Source organism: Phodopus roborovskii, unplaced genomic scaffold, assembly GCF_943737965.1.
Source record: "Phodopus roborovskii unplaced genomic scaffold, PHOROB, whole genome shotgun sequence".
NCBI classification, from domain to species: domain Eukaryota; kingdom Metazoa; phylum Chordata; class Mammalia; order Rodentia; family Cricetidae; genus Phodopus; species Phodopus roborovskii.
Genome location: NW_026126487.1, coordinates 4051620 through 4061555, shown reverse-complemented (window position 1 = coordinate 4061555; position 9936 = coordinate 4051620).

The following is a 9936-nucleotide window of genomic DNA, read 5'->3' as shown; positions in this document are numbered from 1 at the left end:
TAACTAAAAGTGTTGGGGCTGTAACTCAGTAATAGAGTGCTTACCTGACATATATGAAAACTTAGACTCAGTACCCAGTAGGTATGGAGTTTCGACCTGAAATTCTAAATACACACACACACACACACACACACACACACACACACACACCACACTGAAGAACTAATTGCCAGACATGTGCAATAAGAAATATTAAAGATTGTCATGCATAAGAAATATAATACAAAGCAAAGTGTTTATATACACCAAATTTATGTGTTAGGTTTCTATTACTGTGATAAAGTGCCATGACAAAAAGTGACTTGGAGAGGAGATAGTTTATTTCATCTTACAACTTTCAAGTCACATTTCGTCACTGAGGGAAGTCAGGACAGAAACCAAAGCAGGAACTGGGGCAGTAGCACCATGGAGAAACTCTGCTTGCCTACTTACTGTCTTGCTCTCCAGGTGTTATCGTCTTGCCTTCTTATACAACTCAGGGCCACCTTTCCAGGAGGAAAAACCTGCAGTAGGCACGGACCTTCCTCATCAATCAGTAACTGAGCAGACAACTCTATAGGCTTTCCCACAGACCTTTCTAGTGGAGGAATTTTCTCAATTGAGGTTCCGCTTCTCAGTTGACTGTAGCTTATATCAGATTGACAAAAAGAAAAACTAACCAGGACAGAAATGGACAAACAACAAAAACAAGTTGAAATAATAGTTAATGTAACTTTTTTCTTCAGTTTAATTCATTAATTATCCAAAGGGAAAAAAATAATAGCAATGAAATGTGGGCTTACAGAGTATATCGCATCAAAATGCATGACAAAAGACCTCGAGCAGTGACTCAGAGTTAAGAACATTGGTTGCTCTTCCATAATGCCAGGTTTGATTCCCAGCACCCACGGGCCAGTTCACAACTGTCTGGAACTACAGTTCCAGAGAATCCAACTTCTTCTTCTGACCTCCATGAGCACCAGGTGTGAGTGTGGTGCACATACATGCATGCAGGGAAATCACTAATACACGTAAAATAAAAATCAATACATCTTTAGAAAACATAGCACAGGTGATAAGAGCTAGGAATGTGAAGTATTATTATGAGGTTTTTATGCTTGCTGTAATGGGTACTAGATCTGAATGCGATGAGTCCCAGTTTGCTGAGTGCAAATCCAAAATCAAGCAGTGTCTATAACTCAGAGATGGAGAAAGGTCTGTCACCTGCATCAGGCAAGGAAAGCTTAGGAGACATTTCCAAAGAAGTACCCTCCTAGAAAGGTGGGAATTTTATTCAGGGAACCCACACTTATTGATATAAGAAATTCTTTAGAGGTAAGTAAGCACTTCCTGAGCATGCTCAGTTAAGAAGCACATCACTGAGCTTACACAATTAAGAAGCACACTATTGAGCATGTTCAATTAAGAAGCACACTATTGAACATGCTCAATTAAGAAGCACACTATTGAGCATGCTCAATTAAGAAGCATACTACTGAGTATACTGTTGTTCAAAAGCCTATCATGCTCAGTTTAAAGGTGATTCCAGAAGGAAAGATCTTGGGTACATTTTGGAGCATGATTTGTTTTTGTTTTTTTTTGTGTGTTTTTTTCTTTATTATTATTATTTTTTATTTTACATATTGATCCCAGTTCCCTCTCCCTCCCTCCCATGCACCCCCAACCATGCTCCCATCCCATCTCCCCCCCTACTCCACTGCCTTCCAGTGAGGGATCATCAAAATCTTTTAAGTCATTTGGAATAGGGTCTAGGCCTCCCCCTGCTGCTAGGCTAAGGGAGTATCCCTCAATAGGGAATGTGGGGAACATGATTTGTTCAAGGTTATGGAATATATGTTTGGCAGATTATCATGGTGGGCAAGAAGACATTAGCATCTCATCTGCCCAAGGCATGAAGATGGCAGACAGGAATATCTCTTAACATGCACAGTATTCATCAGAAAATTGCACCTAAACAAAAAGAAAGTCTCCTTGTTATAGCTGCTGACAGTATTGTTTATTTGGAAGTGTAGTGTACTTAAACATAGACATGTACTGTATCCTTATCATCACCTCTAAAGCCTACTTAAAGAAGTATTAAGTTGGTCCCATAGAGGAGATAAAATAAATCAAAACCTCTCAATCCAAAGACAGATAGCAAAACAGGAAAAACAGAACAATACATCAACGAGCAGAAAGGGGTGCTGACAGATCTTAATCCCCTCACACCAATAATTACATGAAATTAAAATGCCTGATCGTATTACCCAGGAGATTTGTCAGACCAGATTTTAAAAGCAAGACTAAACTCCATGCTGTAGAATTTGGAATGTGGCTCCACTTTCTGACCTTTGACTGCTGGTAACCTGTAAGCCTCGCCCGTCGCCTTCCTCTCTCACTCCTTATCTGGAGAAGCTGATTAGAAAGCCTGGGACTTCCTCCCTTGATGCCAGAGTAAGATCCCAGCCTCATAAGCTCTCCCTGGCCCCACCCCAACCACAAAAGTCTTAAACCTTATCTTTCAGTCCTGTTTAATCTGAGTGACAGGCCTGCCCTGAACCTCAACACTGTATTAAGAAAACCATGTACAATGAAAATGTAATCACACACACACTTATATGTTTATATTTAAAGTAGAGGAAAGATACAGTACACAACCCAGATACACAAAAGGCAAAATTGAGTGATTATATTAATATTCCATGAATCAGAGTTACAAAGGGAAAAAGGGGTATATAGATATCAATGGGTCAATTCACCTAGGGGAACTACAACCCCAGTGCACTTACAACAGCTAATGGAATCTCAGAGGCTCAGCTCAATGTCTGGGGGCTCGGTTCCCCAAAGATTAAGTCCTGAATTCAGTCATACTAGGTGTGAAACACTAGGAAAGAATGGGAAAGATACCATGTTAGGAATCTGCTCCTCCAACAGTGGAAAGAGACTTCTTAGCGGAAACTGAGCCAACAGGAGGTAGCATAAAACAGACCTCTCTCCAAGAGAGGTCAGAAGGGGTATTTTTATACACCAACCTCTAGTCCTTGCTCACAGGTGACTTCTTTACATCCCTGTGCCCAATCCCATGAGACATTGCAGATGATCATCCACATCCCTGGTGCTTGGAAGGAAAGCTTCCTTGTGTGTAGGAACAGTGAGCAGAGGATTAGGCAGAGAACTAACAGTGTCCACTCTACTATAGCTAGAAGAACACTGAGGCAAAGAAAGAAAGGCATTGACCCAAAGTCACTGCCAAACTCAGTGAGGCCACACAGAGCCCCCTTTCCCTGGCTGGATTCTTTAACCACACTGCCTAGTCAAGCTCAACCTGACCCCACAATATGTGGCATGACATTCTTCCTCCTGATCACATGTTCCTACCTGTCCTGACACATGTTCACAACCCCTTTGTTTCTTGCCTGGCTTCAGGGTGTAACACAGACACTCCAACACATTTCTCCTCCCAGAGCAGGCATCTGGGAGTCCCCAGGCTCTGAAAGTTCTATCCTTGCTGAGCAATTGGGAGAATATGCTGCTGAGCTGAGCCCTCATTTAAAGCAAGTCACTACCCATAATAGAGATGACCAGAATAGGGAAGGAAGATAAAAAGGCCTATAATATATGTATATATTATATTTGTGTATATATTATATACACATACATATGCATATACATATACATCATATTGGAGATAAGAAAATGGAAGAAAGGCTTCAGAAGCCAATGCCTGCAAGAGGCTAAGACATCACTGAGAAGTTCCTCACCTCACTGCCCTGCAGTAGCACAGGGAAACTTTGAAGAGAAGTTGTTGCCCATGTCCCACCCTTCCCACCCTGATTCTGATTCTGATACTTGTAGGCCAAGCACAAACCTGGACTTAAGAATGTTTGCTTATTGTGTGAGTGTGTGTGAGTGTATGTGAGTGTGTATGTGTGTGTGTGTGTGTGTGTGTGGTGTGTGTATAGTGTGTGGTGTGTGTGGTGTGTATGGGTGTGTATAATGTGTGTGTATAGTGTGTGTGTAGTGTGTGTGGTGTGATGTGTGTGGTGTGTATGTGTGTATGTGGTGTGTGTATAGTGTGTGTATATGTAGTGTGCGAGTGTGTGTGTCTGTGTGTATAGTGTGTGTGAGTGTGTATAGCATGTGTGTGTGTGTGTGTGTGTGTGTGTGTGTGTGTGTGTGTGTATGCTCCCGCATGAGCATGTGGAGTGGAGGCAGGGGTTGATGATGGTGTCTTCTACTTTCTCTACCTTATTTTTTGACACAAGTGTCTTGAAAACCTAGATCTCACCATTTTGCCTACACTGGCCAGCAAGCTCCAGGGATGCACCTGTACCACACACATTCCCAGGAGCAACAGTTACAAACAGATGTCACCACACCTGGCTGTGATGTGGCTGGTGGGGATCTTAAGTGGGGGCCTCATGCTTGAACAGCAAGCACTTTACTTGCTAACCCATCTTCCCTATTCTATTTATTCGCTCACAGTTAAATTCTCTTGTTGGAATTTTGTTATTGTTGTTGTTATTGTTGTTGTTGTTTATCTTTCCACCCCATCGGGTCTGGGGACTTTGGACGTCTCTCTCAAGCAGGAGACCAGGTAAAGATTCTACAGTGAAGAGTGTATCTGTGCCCCATGACTTATGCAGCGCCCAGCCTATATAGAACTCATGGACAACACATACTGGGTCCTCCTTCCTTTGCCTCCACCTGGCCTTCTTCCATCACTGGATGTGTGATGCAAGTGAGTGGGAGACCCCTCCATCTGTTCATAACCCTCACAATGCAGCTCTTTCATGACAAACAGCAGTGTGTTCATTTCTTCTTGGTCTCCTGACAGTTTTGGAGCCTGGGGAAAGTTAGATTTACTAGGTGAATCCTCAGGCGAAAGGATGGCAGATACTATGAAGCAAAAATGCAGGCATGAGCCTGTGTGGTCACTGTCACTCCTCCCTGTGACCATGGGCTAATTCCTCTTTAGGGCAGAATCAGAAACAAGAATAAAGGCAAGTTTAACACGAATAATAAAAACTCCAAGCTTAAGATCAGAGAAGCAAATCATCCAAGCCAGTAGATCTTACCTCTACCAAGCTGAAATAGCAAGCCTGTCTCCACGAATCCTCAGAAGCAAAAGGCTCTGAATTCCTGTCTCTTCTTCCTTATATTCTTTTCTCTGGCCAGCCATATCATTCCTATCTCCACATCCCTAGTGCTGGAATTAAAGGTGTGTGATCCCAAGTGCTGATGTCAAAGGCATGAGCTCTGTTACTCTTCACTCTTAACTTAGGCCTGGGTAGCCTTGAATTCACAGAGATCTATCTGCCTGTCTCCTGAGTCCTGGAATTAAAGGTGTGTGCCACCACTGCCTGACCTCTATAGCTTGTGGCTAACTTTGCTTTCTGAATCCTCAGGCAAGCTTTAATAAATTATACATAATATCACTATAGGCAAGCTATCTACATCCAGAGGGCTTCGAATTAGACTATAATCCTTGGACAAGAGGCAAGTACTTAACAATGGGACTAAATGGGTTAACTGGAGATGCCCAGCCAGATGGACCTTTTGAACGCTTTTTATTATTGCTTTGAACCCCACAATAATAACAGGAAATAAATGTTATAAATGTTGTTAATATGTTTAAAAGCTTACATTAATTCAAATAATCTTCAGAGCAAAGCTGAGAACTGAACTGAGAACTCACCTCCCATGAAAGGCAACACAAGGCCCAAGGAAACTTTACTGGTAAGTCACAGGACCAGCCACCTGTAAAATATAGAGTTGAAACATTATTATCATCATTAGTACTAATAGTCTAGTCATCGTTGTAGTAGTATCATAATATTGTTATTATAAATTTAAAATTATACATTTTAAGACAGTGATGGCTAAGTGTTCAAACAACTGTGAAGGTTTTCTAAAAGCACAGTTCTGTGACCACAGAGGTCTCGCAACCACAGAGCCACACCCAGGGACAGAGCAGGAATATGAATCTAGAAACTTCCATGCATAGCTTGAATGCTTGTGAGCAAAGCAATCTTGGCTTGCTCAGATGGTTAGTGCCAAGGCGCCCATTCTGATGACAGCTCTTCGCTGCTCTCTGGTGGCCAGTTGACAGACAGCCGCACTTGTTTCCTGGGAATGACCCTGGACTACAGCCTGGGGCCTGGGCTCCTTGCAACTTCTGCATCATGGGATTTTGCCTGTGTTGACATAACCAGTCAGAGTGTTAAGATACTTTCTCACCTCGTTCAGATTCTACATTCATAATTGTGAACTCAGTGAATTACCAACTGCCCCATCTCAAGACAGGGCAAATCCACTTCTGGGAACTTTGGAATTATTTTTCTGGAAACTCTGAAGTGCTCTGGAAACTGATCAGAATTTCTCTGAAAAGGGGCTCTCCTTTGCCTGGGTTAATCCAGAATGAGGAAAAGTCAAATGTTTTTCCTTTCTGTGTTCCTATTTGCAGCTACCGCCAGCTGTGTGGCACTCCCCACACAGCAGTTCTCCAATAGGCAATGATGAGTGTCCTACAATTCAGTTAAGTTCTGATAAGATCAGCCAGGAGACAGCATCATATCCCATATGTTTGGAGAGCAATCCTGTTGGTTTGTTTGGTTGATTGGTTGATTGGTTGGTTTCCCTACACAGCCATGACTATCCTGGAACTAACTCTGTAGGCCAGTCTGGTCTCGAACTCAGAGTTCTGCCTGCCTCTGCCCCTGTGTGCCGGGATTAAAGGTGTGTGCCATCACCCATATGGAGAGTGGTTTTAAAAGGCTTTCTCTGCCAGAAACCAGTCTCAATTTCAGGGTGACCAAAGCAGCTTCGTGCTACACTGTCTCCACTGGAGTGGGGCAAAGGTTTGTTACTGACAAGTGCATAGACAACGGAAGCCCAGAATTTGTTGTTTGCAGGCTTCATGGGGCCCCTGTCTGGAGCAGTCTTAGCTATGTGTACCCCTACTTGTGCCACATCTGTGAGATCCCAGGAAATAGCCAGCCGTCACTTGGTTTTATATACAGAGACATCAGAAAATAACGGGCTAAGCTGCGGAGGGACATCCTGTTGTGGGAAGGACTGAGATGCAGCCCAAGCTGCTTGGGCCTGCACTCTCCCAGCCCTCATTTTAAGCATTGCTTTCTATTGCATTGCACTGTCAATACCGAACCCTCTGAGCAAGGAAGGAGAATGGGGATGGTCACAGGGAGTTTAAGAATTGTGGTTTGGAGCAAGGAGAGGAAATGAGATGAGAGAGAAAACTTTGAATCTCTTTAACGGCAATGAGAAACACTAAAAGGATTTAAATGAGTATACAGTAGGTACTCAACAGTGCTTCATTGCCATCGAGCCAACTATTGCCCTCTCAGGTTGAAGATCTCAAAGCTAGGTTTATTTATCCCTTGCATTCACTAATCCAGTGGTTCTCATCCTCCATGATGCTGCAACCTTTTAATACAGTTTCTTATGTTCTGGTGAGCCCAGCCTCCCAACCATAAGGTTACTTTGTTGCTACTTCATAACCATAATTTTGCTATTGATATGAATTGTAATGTAAATATGTGTTTTTGGTGATCTTAGGTGACCCCTGTAAAAGGGTTGTTCAACCCCCCTCCAGAGGGGTCATGACCCACAGGTTGAGAACCACTGTACTAGTCTGTGCCTATACAGACTGGCATTCTCATCAGGGAATAAACAAGTGATTTCCCCCATGACACAGGTGTATGAAATCAACTGACTTTTGTGTCTAGATAAGACAATAGCTCATTTTCTACACTCAAATAAGCTCTGAGAATAATCAAGAAGAAGGGGGAAAAAAAAGACTCCAGTCAACTCTAGACTCTAGACTTCCTTCTGCTGTGTCTTAGCATGGGAGTGGAGTGTGTTTGGTGCCACCTGGTGACTATATAGTATTTTACAGCTCTCTTTATTGCCAGGGAAGGAGAGAGGGAGCTAAAGAACACAGAAATGCTTTGCTTAGCTGAGACATCCACTCAACCTGTCAGAGGGGCCTCTGTAAATGCACAGAGGTATGTCTGCAAGCCCTGACAAAGCCTGAAACCTAAGTCCCCTCACTAGAGCCCAGGAATGATTGATCCCAAAAGGTAGAGTGAATATAAGTTTTTTTTTTTTTTTTTTTTTTTTTTAATGTGGCCCTTCAACCCCTGTTCCTTTATAAGGGTCCCCCATTACCCATCTATGCAAAGAGACTCGGTACAAAGAACTGAGACTTTGGGAATGCTGAATGCTCAGCCTTAGGTGGAACATTGTTTCACCCACCCTGAGGCCCAGGAAATGTTATAGAGGAAGGAGTGGGAAGATGATAAAAGCTGGAGGACAGGAAAGAGCACTAGAGGATGCTATCTGTATAGGACACAGCTGCTGTCATGAGGCACACTCTGTGGCTGTGACCTCCCATGCACAAAGGTAGAGGGGGAATGTCATGGGAAGAAGTAGGACATTGACAGGTGTGGGACAGGAATAAGAGAAGATCGTGAGGGAGGGAAATGTCATTGCAATGCATTATATGCAAATAAGAAACTGTCCAATTAAACCTGATCTTTTGAAAAACGCGTGTCTTCATAATCCCTCACAGATGTGCCTAGAGGCTTGACTCCTAGTCAGCTAGACACAAATCATCACACTGATCCACAGCCTGTCACAAGACATTGCTAGGAGAGCTTGTGTTACAAGACATCATTACGAGGTTGGAGATTGAGAGAATCCCTTTTGATGAGAGATTATAGCTACATTTCTATTATACAGTTACTTTCTGCCCTAATATATGTGTATGCACATTATATACAGTTATGTACATCTCTATGTGGGGGAGACACAGAGGGTAAAACAAGAGAGACAGAGACAGAGACAGAGAGATCTCGTTTTGTAGTGTTGAACCCAGACAGAATATCCATCTGAATAAAGACCCACAGAGCATGTAATTGGGATATATTAGAGAAAACTAGTATAATCATTTTTCTGTGAAGTTGGAGCCCTGTTTCAAGTTGATCTCTCCAGTCTTGTGATTTGACATATATTATTTGCTTTCTAATACACTGTAGACACTTGAAATACATATGTTTCATGTTCTACTGAAACATGCATGTGTATACACTTATATGTAAGCTTATATTGGCTTACAAATTATATGTAAGACGTATAATATATATATGTATACACACACACACAAATAAATAAGTAACCTTATTCACATATGTATACCCAATGTATTTATAACTGACGACAGTGTTGGAACTAGATGAGAACTCATATTCATATTGCGGCTGGTGCCAGGAAACATAGCACATGAGAAAGCTTAAAGGCACAGAATGTGGCCAGGCCTCTTGAGCTCAAATTCCAGAAAGAACTTACAAGTTATTTTCTCCATTTGCATGTTGAAAACATAGCACTGACCACTGCACACTGGAAAAATAATACTGACCACTACAGCACCCTCTCCCCTCACCCTGCCCTGAAGCTCTGAGGCAGACTCAATGAGTTGGTATTTGTAAAACAGAACAATAACCAGTACACATACACCACCTGTCTGCCATGCCCATTCCTTGGCCTTGTCCAAGGTGCTGATGCTCCTGCACTGTCTATCCTGCTGGGAACCAGTGGCTTGTGTGACTGGACCTAAGCTCCTCCTCTTAACTGAGGCTTAAAATTAACTTGGGCATCCTTGTACCATAATTCCCTTCCAATTCCAAAACCTGAGGAACAGGGCTCTATAACTGTAGGTGTGAAGCTGTTGGTCTCTTCCTGGTTCCCCAACATTCCTTGATGTAACTCTGCAGCTCACTTGATATGCCAAAGCTACAGACTGAGTGGTCATGCCTGAAGTGTCCTCCCCAGGAACAAGAGTGGCTGTAGAGATGGGCTGAAATTCAATGGCAATTATAAGAAAAATTGAATGTTGTGCAATGAGAAAAACTCAGTGAGGTCCTAGGAACAAACTCA